We start from the raw sequence: 9478 nt of genomic DNA, 5'->3' as shown, positions 1-9478 counted from the left end.
CTCCACCACTTGTTGGCAAGATTGCTGCAGCTCTGCACCTAATGCCTCCCTGTGCCACCCCTTCAACCTGATCCTCACCACAGCCCAAGTTTCCTTCCTCACCTGCTTACAGTTGCCAGTCACTCAGATGGTGGCTTTCCTGGTGCCCCAGGCCAGGAAAAGTCATGTGCGCACCTGGCAGGGAAACCTCAGCCCAGCTCTGAACTTCCCCACATTGCCCCCTCCAGACCCCCTCCACAGTGACCAGGACTACTGGACCACAGGGGCAAACTATATATAACGGCAGTGAAAAAATGGGCTTGGCTCCTCCAGAACTCAGCAGCCCTTCAGGGATGAAACAGCTACAGATGACTGAAAGCCTGTAGACATTACATTAAACAGGCAAGGAAGGACCACAGCTGGACTTAAGAGACTCATGAAAACTTGAGGCAATTGGAGGTCGACAGTCATTCTCTCTATTCCAAGGTGACAACTGCATCTTCCCACCACTGTGACCTAGCTCGTTAGAGAAAAAGCACCTATCTTGCCATTAGAAGTAGCAAGACTTGTACTGAAGGCATTCAGAGAAAAAGGTACAAAACAACTGAACTAAGAAAAAACACCAAGAAGCGCATAAGTTTACTGAGCATTTTATTTTTATTGGGACCATTTTTTTCTTTTTAGATGAGGAACACCTGAACTTCAACAGATTACACAAAAGCATCACAACTTCACTGTACCTTACTTTTTATTTCCTCAGAGAAACAGGATGGATTTCCTACAGTGCATTAACAATCATAAATTCATGACTAGGAACCATCTGTTACACATTCTTTTACCATTTGTAAATCGGAAGGGAAATATTTGCATTAAACAAGTAAGAACACAAATCAGATCAGGAGATAGAATAAAAAAGTTTATTCATTCACCCAGCATTGAATAGGAAAAGATAAGGACAAAATCTTCTCAGTGTAGAAAAGCACCAGCCACAAGTTGAGAAGTTTTTTATATCATTTATTGTTTGGCTGTGTACATCTTAGTTCCTACCAGTTTGACGCTGACCAAGCCAACTACCTTTCCAATCATTTCGAAACCGGGATGAGATCTTTGTCCCCAGGGAGCCCAAGATTGATACTTTCAAACACCCACGGAGCCTTAACTTACAAACACAAACAAATTGCACCACAAACAGCCTCAAATTAGCCCCACAACCCACAGCCAAAGCAAGCTACAGCCAAACCACAGACAGAAACAAGCACAAAACTGCATTTCTACACTGTCACCAAGAACCACTCAACAACTCAACAAAGAAAAACCTACACGCTGTCTTCAATCGCATCTATTTTGATCAACTGCTTAACTAGCAAAGCCAAACAACCTGCAAAAACTTTGAGTACCACATATCAATATACACAACGAGAACAATGCCTCAACCGCATTGCACATGATCAGGGCAAAACCAAGACCGAATGCATAGTTCAACTTGAAGCACGTGGCTGCTTACTCCTAATGGGTGTTTGAAAGTTTAGAGATTCATACAGCAGTCTCCATCTGTCCTTATCTAAGCATACTTTAAACATTTCCCTCCCTCCTTTTAATAATGAAACATGTGGACTTGGGGTTACTTTTTTTAAACTGAAAATTGGGGATTTTTTAAATCAGAAAAAACAGGATCCCTGATGAGCAATACCACCCCCTCCCCCAGAAGTTACCCTCGTACAAAAACAGGAGGAGGTAAGACCTATTTATAAGGCGGTCCCAGACATCCAAGCCTTCCATGACTCACTTGTCACACGGTCAACAGCTTGGGGATGCAACTTGGAGAGGACAAGACGTTGTGTCCAAACTCCCTTACCTTTCCCTACTGGTTGGGCTGAGATGCTTTTCATCCCTCCTCGGTGGCTCATCTGTCATCTTCTCTGCTTCTCCTTTTGGGAATTTAAAAAGCAGACAGACACTGGATTTAAAAGTCAGAGAGTCAGTGGACAGGACTACAAGCCCCAGCTTCTCTCTCCCTCTTATCCTTACCTGAACCTGCTGCCACTCTGTCCTCTGTCTGTGAAAAGCGAGGAGGGAAGAGATCTGCAGGCTCAGCTGCTGACATCCAGGCCAGCCACAAACAGAGCGCGATGGGCCAGGACTCTGGACAGAACTACTTGTTCGCCACCTTAAAAAGTGACCAGAAACATTGGCAACCCTGCCTACAGGGCAGTGCCCCCTCCAGACAGCTGGCTGCTGGGGCATGAAGCCCGGAGAAAAACCTGCAAAGACCTGAATGCCAGCTGACAGGTGTCTCAGGCGGTCTTGATCAGGGGTCAAAGCTACCCCATGTCCGGAGGGCAAAAGGGCCACAAATTCAGCCTTCTGTCACAGAAGCCGCAGAGCTCAAAGGGCTAAACGAGGCTTCATCTCCCGCAGAGCTCAAAGGGCTAAACGAGGCTTCATCTCCCAAGGCACAGGGGTAGTGGGCACAGCCATTTACAGGCTGCAGAGGGAGGCCTTCTCAATAGTAACGGGGGCGGCAGAACAGAGGAGCGGAGACCTGGACCCGTTACAGGAAGGTCACTAAGCCCAGGGGTTCCACCATGCTCAGTATCCTCCAGAAGCCTGCAACCTTCCACGTAGTCCATGGGTGCCGTCTCTGGCCAACCTCACCAAGTGGAACAACACCAGACATTCAAGGGGACCCGAACCCTGCTCACAGACTGCAGGGCAGAGAGTGGGGGGTGCAGAAGAACGGCTGGGCAAGTGCCATCTCCAGGGACAAGGACGTGGAAAATCTTGTGAGGGTCCAGACAAGAGCCACCTGTATGATCAGGGACTTGCAAGACAAGCCACACAAGGAGAGGCTGAAGGACTTGGGCCTCTTCAGCTTGCCGAAGAGAAGGATGAGAGGGGACTTGGTAGTGGTTTACCACTACATCAGAGGAGTACATCAAGAGCTCTGTGAACAGCGGTTCACCGGGGCACCCCTGGGGAAGACCAGGAACAATGAATACAAACTCCTGGAAGGCTGCTTCAGGCTCAATTCCAGGAAAAACTCCTTCACCATCAGGGTGTCCAGAGTGTGGAATAAACTCCCTCCAGTGGTGGTGCAGTCACCTACCCTGGCAATCTTCAGAAGGAGACTAGACAGTGACCTCGGTGGAGTCACTTGACCCCAGTTGTCTTTTCCTGCCTAGAGCAGGGGGACTGGACCTGATGATCTGCAAGGTCCTCTCTAGCCCCGAACAATCTATGAATCTATGACTCGGGTACGGAACAGATAATATAGTTTTCCCTCAAGAAGGATGGTAGTAACCCTTCATGTGAACTAACAAGTGACCAAAATAACATGCTAGCCACCCAAAAAGAGGGGGCCCAAGACCTGTACCCTCAGATGCAGGGAGGTAGTGTGCCCTAATATATTGGGGGGGTGGGGGGGGCGGCGCTAAAGCTCTCCTAGGCCAGAAGGTACAGAAATCTATACCAGTGCTTAACCCCTAGGTGAGGAGGAGGAACAATAAGGCTAAGAGGGCACAGCAAGCCTTTTCTGGCACTGGGAAGAAAATAAAGTAAGCGGCATTGATTTTAAGAACAAAAAGAAAATAACAAATGCTTTCATTCCCAGGCACTCCTCCCTCTCGTTTACCCACCTGTTGTCATACGCACTGTTCGTGTGGCTTTCTGCCATGGAAGCCAGCGGCTGGGAGGAGACACCGTCCTGCAAGAAGGGTTCCAGGTGCCTCCTGCTGCTGTATATTGTGCCATGGTATGAGTTCAGTCCATAGGCTTGTGGCCCGTGGCTTTCCATTCCCAACTGATCGAGTGTTTGGTAGCTGAACAAGGACACTTCTGCTCGTCCCTCTGTCAAACAGAAGACAGATCAACTGGGTTACAGGGAAGAACCAAACAGAGAGACATTACAGCTTGTCCCAGCCTCTGGCTCCATGCCCTACACTCAGACTGTCTCTCCCCTATTTTTTGTGGGGCAGTGGGTTCTTATTTTTTTTCTTTTTCCTTTTTGCAGGCGCCGGAAGGACAAGCAGTGAGCAAACCAGCAAAATGGGATGAGAAAAGCCAGCAAAATGGAAGGCAAAGGAAGGGACTCTAGACAGAATGGCTGTGCTGCCTTTCAGTCTCGTTCATGTATTAGCCAAATTCTGGCTGTATGAGCCTTTGGGCAAGCTCCCTGTAATCTGGAAATAGGTCTCCACCCTTGATGCTGTTGCCCTTGTGCAGCAGTCAGGTGGAAGGAGGATGACCCTGTAAGCAAGGTGTGTGTCACCGCCACCTGATTTTTAAAGGTCTTTGATCTGGTTGGTGGCCTGGCACAGCGCAGCCGCCCTGTAAATCAGGGTCCAGGCCAGCTGCCAGAAGTGGCTGCCAACAGCAGCCTCCTGTAAGCGGGGTACATGCTGCTTCCTACTGTGCAAGACTTACCCATGTATGACAACATCAGGAGCTAAGACACAAACCCTGCTTATAAGAAGGTGCCAGTTATCCAACCTTCTGAGGCCCACTGATCCCAAGGTCTACAGCTTGGCGATGGAATAAAAACCAAGCAAAAAAAACCCAAAAGTCCCTGAATCAAAACTCCCATACCTTTGCTTCACTGGCATGGTTTTCTTTCCTTCTCATCACCTGACTACAGCTCGTCTTTTGTCTTTTCTGCTTCTCTTTCCAGGGGCTACAAAAATGGGAGACAAACGCTACATTTTACTCGTTGTGTTCAAGGACACAATTACAGGCCGTAATTTTTCTCTTTCTTTAACCACTGCCTGAACCTGCTGCCAATCTGAACTCTACCCAGATATTTGGAAACTCAGCCGCTGACATCCAGGCCAGCCAAAAGCAGAGAGTGTGATGGGCCAGGACTCTGGACAGAACTGCTAGGGCGGCACCGTAAACAGTGACCAGAAACACTGGCAACCCTGCTTACAGGGCAGTGCCCCCTCCAAACAGCTGGCTGCTGGGGCATAAAGCCTGGAGAAAAACCTGCAAAGACCTGAGTGCCAGCTGACAGGTGCCTCAAGAGTTCTTAATCAGGAGTGAAAGCTGCCCCTTGTCTGGAGGACAAAAGGGCCGTGACTTCAGCCTCCTGTCATGGAAGCCACAGCTCAAAGCGCCAAGTCAGGCCTCAGTCCTGAATTCAAGGCCAAGCCCCTGATTACAGAGGTGAAGGCCAGAGGGAGCTTCGGAAAAGCATCGAGGGTAGCAGAAAAGAAGAGTCTAGACACCTGAGCCTAAGTTACAGGGAGGTCATGGCGCTCAAGGAACCAGAGTTCCCTGTCCAGCAGAAACAAGGGGGAAGGGAGACACACGCCCCGCTTACAGGAGGGCCTCTCCTCCACCAGCCAGTTACGGCAGCAGTCTCAGATGCTTACTATTGGGGCAGCTACAATGTACAAAGCATCATACAACTCAGTCTTGCCTCGCAGCAAGAAGCAGCAAGCACCCTTTGAACAAGGTGGCTGCTCACTCAGTAGCCAGCTACAGCAGTGAGCCTGGGCCCTGATTACAGGGCAGCCATGCCGCGCCATCACTGCAGCAAGTGGAGAAGCATCAGAATCAAGGGGGAGGTGACAGACAGGGCAGCCTCTCACCTGACAGCTCTGCAAGAGCAACAGCACACAAAGCTGAGACCTGCTTCCTGGTTATAGGGAGCTCCCACTGCTCCAAGGCTCCCTCAAGCAAATTTTGGCTCATATATGTGACTGAGATCTAAGGGCAGGGTTGGCACTGTGTCCAGAGTCCCTTTTTTATGCATCCCGTTTTCCTGGCTGGCTTTCCTCCCACCTCGCCCCTTCACTGCCAGGTCTTCTGACGACTGTAAGAACAAAGACCGAAACTGGCTTTAAGTCGACACAGCCCGAGCACATGCCTAGCAACTGCAACTTCTCCCTTCTCAGCCCTGATGTGAAGGGGTTCCAGCGCACTCAGTATCCACCAGGAGCCTGCAACCTTCCCCCTAATCCATGGGTAATACCTCTGGCCAACCTCACAAAGTAGCCTATGATTTGGGGAAAGAGCATGAGACCTGCACCTTGCTCATAAGCCGGCGGGGGCAGGAGGTCGTAGCACTCCAAACCTACCATGGCTCACTAATCCCTAGCCTTTACCCAAACTCTCTTACCTTTGCCTCCTGGTGGGCTGGCATGGTTTTCTTCCCTGGCTATCAGTTAACTCCTATTTGTCTGTCATCTTCGTGGCTTCTCCTTCTGGGAACATACAGAACAAGAGAGAAACGGGATTTAAGTCAGCGCAGTGGAAGACGGGTCTACAGGCCCCAACTTCTCTCCCTCTTTTACCCTTACATGGACCTGTTGCCATTCTGTCCTCTGTCCGCTGAAACGGGAGAGGGCAGACATCTGCAGGCTCAGCTACTAACATCGAGGCCAGCCAGAAGCACAGCGAGATGGGCCAGGACTCTGGACAGAACTGCTAGGGTAGCACCATAAGAAGTGACCAGAAACACCGGCAACCCTGCTTACAGGGCAGTGCTCCCTGATGGGGCATGAAGCCAGGAAAAAAAACTGCAAAGACCTGAATGCCAACTGACAGGTGCCCCAGGCAGCCTCAATTATGGGTCAAAGCGGCTCCATGTCTGCAGCACAAAAGGGCCGTGACTTCAGCCTCTTGTCATGGAAGCCACAGAACCCAAGGGGCCTCAGCTCCCAAGTCACGGTCAGAAGTGACCAATGCCCTGATAACAAGGGCAAAAGGGGAGGAAGCTTCTGAAAAGCACCAAGGGCAGCAGAAAAGAGGAGTCTAGAGACCTGAGCCCAAGTTACAGGGAGGTGACAGCGCTCAAAGAACCAGAGTTCCCTGTCCAGCAGAAACAAGGGGGAAGGGAGATGCACACCCTGCTTACAGGAGGGCCTCTCCTCGACCAGCCAGCTATGGCAGCGATCTCAGACACTTACTATGAGGTAGCTACAATGCACAAGGCACCGTACAATTCAGTCTTGCCTCTGGCCAAGAAGCAGCAAGCACTCCTTTGTAGAATCTAGCCCTCCATCAAAAAGAGGCATGGGACTCACAGTCTCGTTACAGGGTGGCCGAGGGGTCCAGACATGGAGTACCAGGCATAAATGCAGGGACAAGGACAGACGCCGGGTCACGGGGAATGGAGAGGAGGCCACAGGCTTTAACCCACGTTACAGGAAGGTCACAAAGCTCTGGATTCTAGAGTTTGCTGTCACCCCACAGGGCTCGGCTGCTGTCTCTCTCAGACCAGCAGAAGGAGGCTACGACAACCCGGCCAACAGGGGCTCCTCTCTGACTGGCTATGGCAATGGCAATGGCAGTGGACTTGGCCTCCCGATTACAGGACGTCCAATGATACTCACATTCAAATCATTTATCATTCTCGCACACATCCTGCTTAAAGGAGGCGGTGCCATCGGCATCCACTTCTGGCAGCTGGCCTGGACCCCAATTACGGGGCGGCTGAGTTGCACAAGACCACCCACCAGATGGATGGCCTTTAGAAATGAGGTGACGGTGACACACACCTTGATGACAGGGTTGTCTACCTTCTCCCTGACCGCAGCAGAAATGCAACATTTACTAGTCCCATAAATGAACGCATTTGCTGCCTTGTTTGTGGAGGTTGTACCTGGCAGATCGTCTCTACCTTGTCTATCAACGGTTTAATGATTCCTTGCCCCACTAAGAAGCCTAGATGTTTGGTCTTTACCTGCCAATATGCATTTTTTTGCATTGCTGTTAAGCCGGCGGCTTGCAATTCCCTTAAAACAGCTTTCACTGTATATGTTGGGACCAGTCCCTCATGAAGATAACAATGTCATCAATATACACTGCAGTGTAGGCTGCGTGGGGATCCAATAAAGAGTTTCTGGAAGGTAGCCACTGCATGGCTGAGTGCAAACGGCATACGTAAAAATTCATAAAGTCCCCAAGGTGTTCCAAAGGCCATTTTCGTGCAATCTCTAAGGGCATGGGGATCTGCCAGTACCTCTTTGATAGATCAAGGGTTGTTATGAAACTGGCTTCCCATATTTGTTGGGAAGGTATGAACCTTTGGTAATAATGTGTTAGTTGTATTTATACATTCCTATATTCGTTCTACCAGGTGCGCAATGTGTGGCATGGGAAATGCATCAAAGGTTGTTACGGCATTCAGCTTCTGAAAGTCAACACAAAGATGTAGCGAACTATCAGGTTTAGCTACAGGCACACTGGGACTGCACAAGGGACTGCAGGAGGGATGTATAATCTTCTGCTCTATTATCTTCCTTAGTTCCGTTTGTATCTCTTGATGTAGATGTTGGGGAAAGGCCTCCAACTTTCCCTAACCAAGGTGCCCGTTGGTGTTTTAATGACACGTTCCACCCCTCTAGCGTGTCCTGGTTCTTCCCTGAAGACATCCTTAAGAGACTGAACTAGTCTTTCCAATTCCTTTCTGAGGAAGGAAGGGTTCTTCTCCAAAACAGACTAGAGGCCACGGCTGCTTCCCCAGTTTCTGGCTCCAGCCATGGGACCTCCAAATCTTTGGCTCCATCTTCTTGCATAGCCATCCAGCCTTGGGGCCTTTTCCATTCCTTCAAGAGATTTGTGGTAGATTTGTTGCTCCATTCTACGTCCTGGCTTTAAGACCTCATAATCTACTGGTCCCACCTGTCAGGCCACTTCAGGGGGGCCTTGCCATTGTGTGAGCTGCTTGCTCACGGACAAGGGAAGTTTGACCAGGACCTTATCACCCAAACAAAAAATCCTTATCACATTGTGTCTTTTGCCTTTGTTGAGCCTCTTTCAAATTCTCACTGGCCAACTGCTGTGTTTTTTGCAGGCGCTGTCGCAACTGTTGCCTATGCCCTTCTGCCCCAATACTTGGCTCTACCAGCTTCTCCCATTCTTCCTGGAGGACCTACATAAGGCCTCTAGGGTTATAGCCATACACTAGTTGAAATATTCCTGGTATCACCAGCGGGGCTACCTCCTTTCCAGCACCCATACTCCTCTGGTTACGGTATAGAAGATTTTTTCTTACCTCCTACCAGGTGCCTCTGTTCAACGGGCCTTCTCCAGGGTCTTCCTCCTCCGGGCGCTGTAGTGCAGGGTCATCACGTTGCACTTGCCAGAACGGGGCAGGACTGGTCGCCAGCTCTAGGTCTATGCCCAAATCTGCCTCTACCATGGCTGGTCCCATCTCCAGCGCTTCGCTCCCGGACAGCCAGCAAGCAACTCACCATCTTGGGTGACCAGGGGCTGGGATTCAGCGCTCAGTGGTTGCAAGAGAATTACTGTACAGGTTGCACCGAGGGTGGGTGCTCCTAGCGACTCCCACCGACAAAAAGCGGGCAGCGGGAGCCCAGGCCTGCACTTACTTCACCTTTCCTCCGCCTCCTCGTGAGGGCGGCCTGCTCTTCCGCGCAGCCACTCTGCCATGGCCTTGGCTCTCCGCCGCCAGCTCTGTCCAGCCGCCTCGGGCCTCCGCCCCACCCCACACGCACCACAGCCGCCCGCGGGAGGGGGCTCAGCACACACCCGCCAG

At 50.6% G+C, this 9478-nt stretch overlaps 1 long non-coding RNA gene across 1 annotated transcript in view; it reads left to right on the top strand.

The window, feature by feature from the left end:
- Positions 1-3261: 3261 nt before the first annotated feature.
- Positions 3262-9478, top strand: part of LOC109288541 — a 10107-nt gene continuing 3890 nt past the window's right edge. The window contains exons 1-2 of the long non-coding RNA XR_002095181.1: positions 3262-3368; positions 7896-7904. This is a non-coding gene — a long non-coding RNA (uncharacterized LOC109288541). The remainder of the gene's footprint in view (positions 3369-7895; positions 7905-9478) is intronic.

Source organism: Gavialis gangeticus, unplaced genomic scaffold (assembly GCF_001723915.1).
Source record: "Gavialis gangeticus isolate Ggan-Ray unplaced genomic scaffold, GavGan_comp1, whole genome shotgun sequence".
In the NCBI taxonomy this organism is placed as follows: Eukaryota; Metazoa; Chordata; order Crocodylia; family Gavialidae; genus Gavialis; species Gavialis gangeticus.
This window is presented reverse-complemented; position numbering and strand designations above follow the sequence as displayed.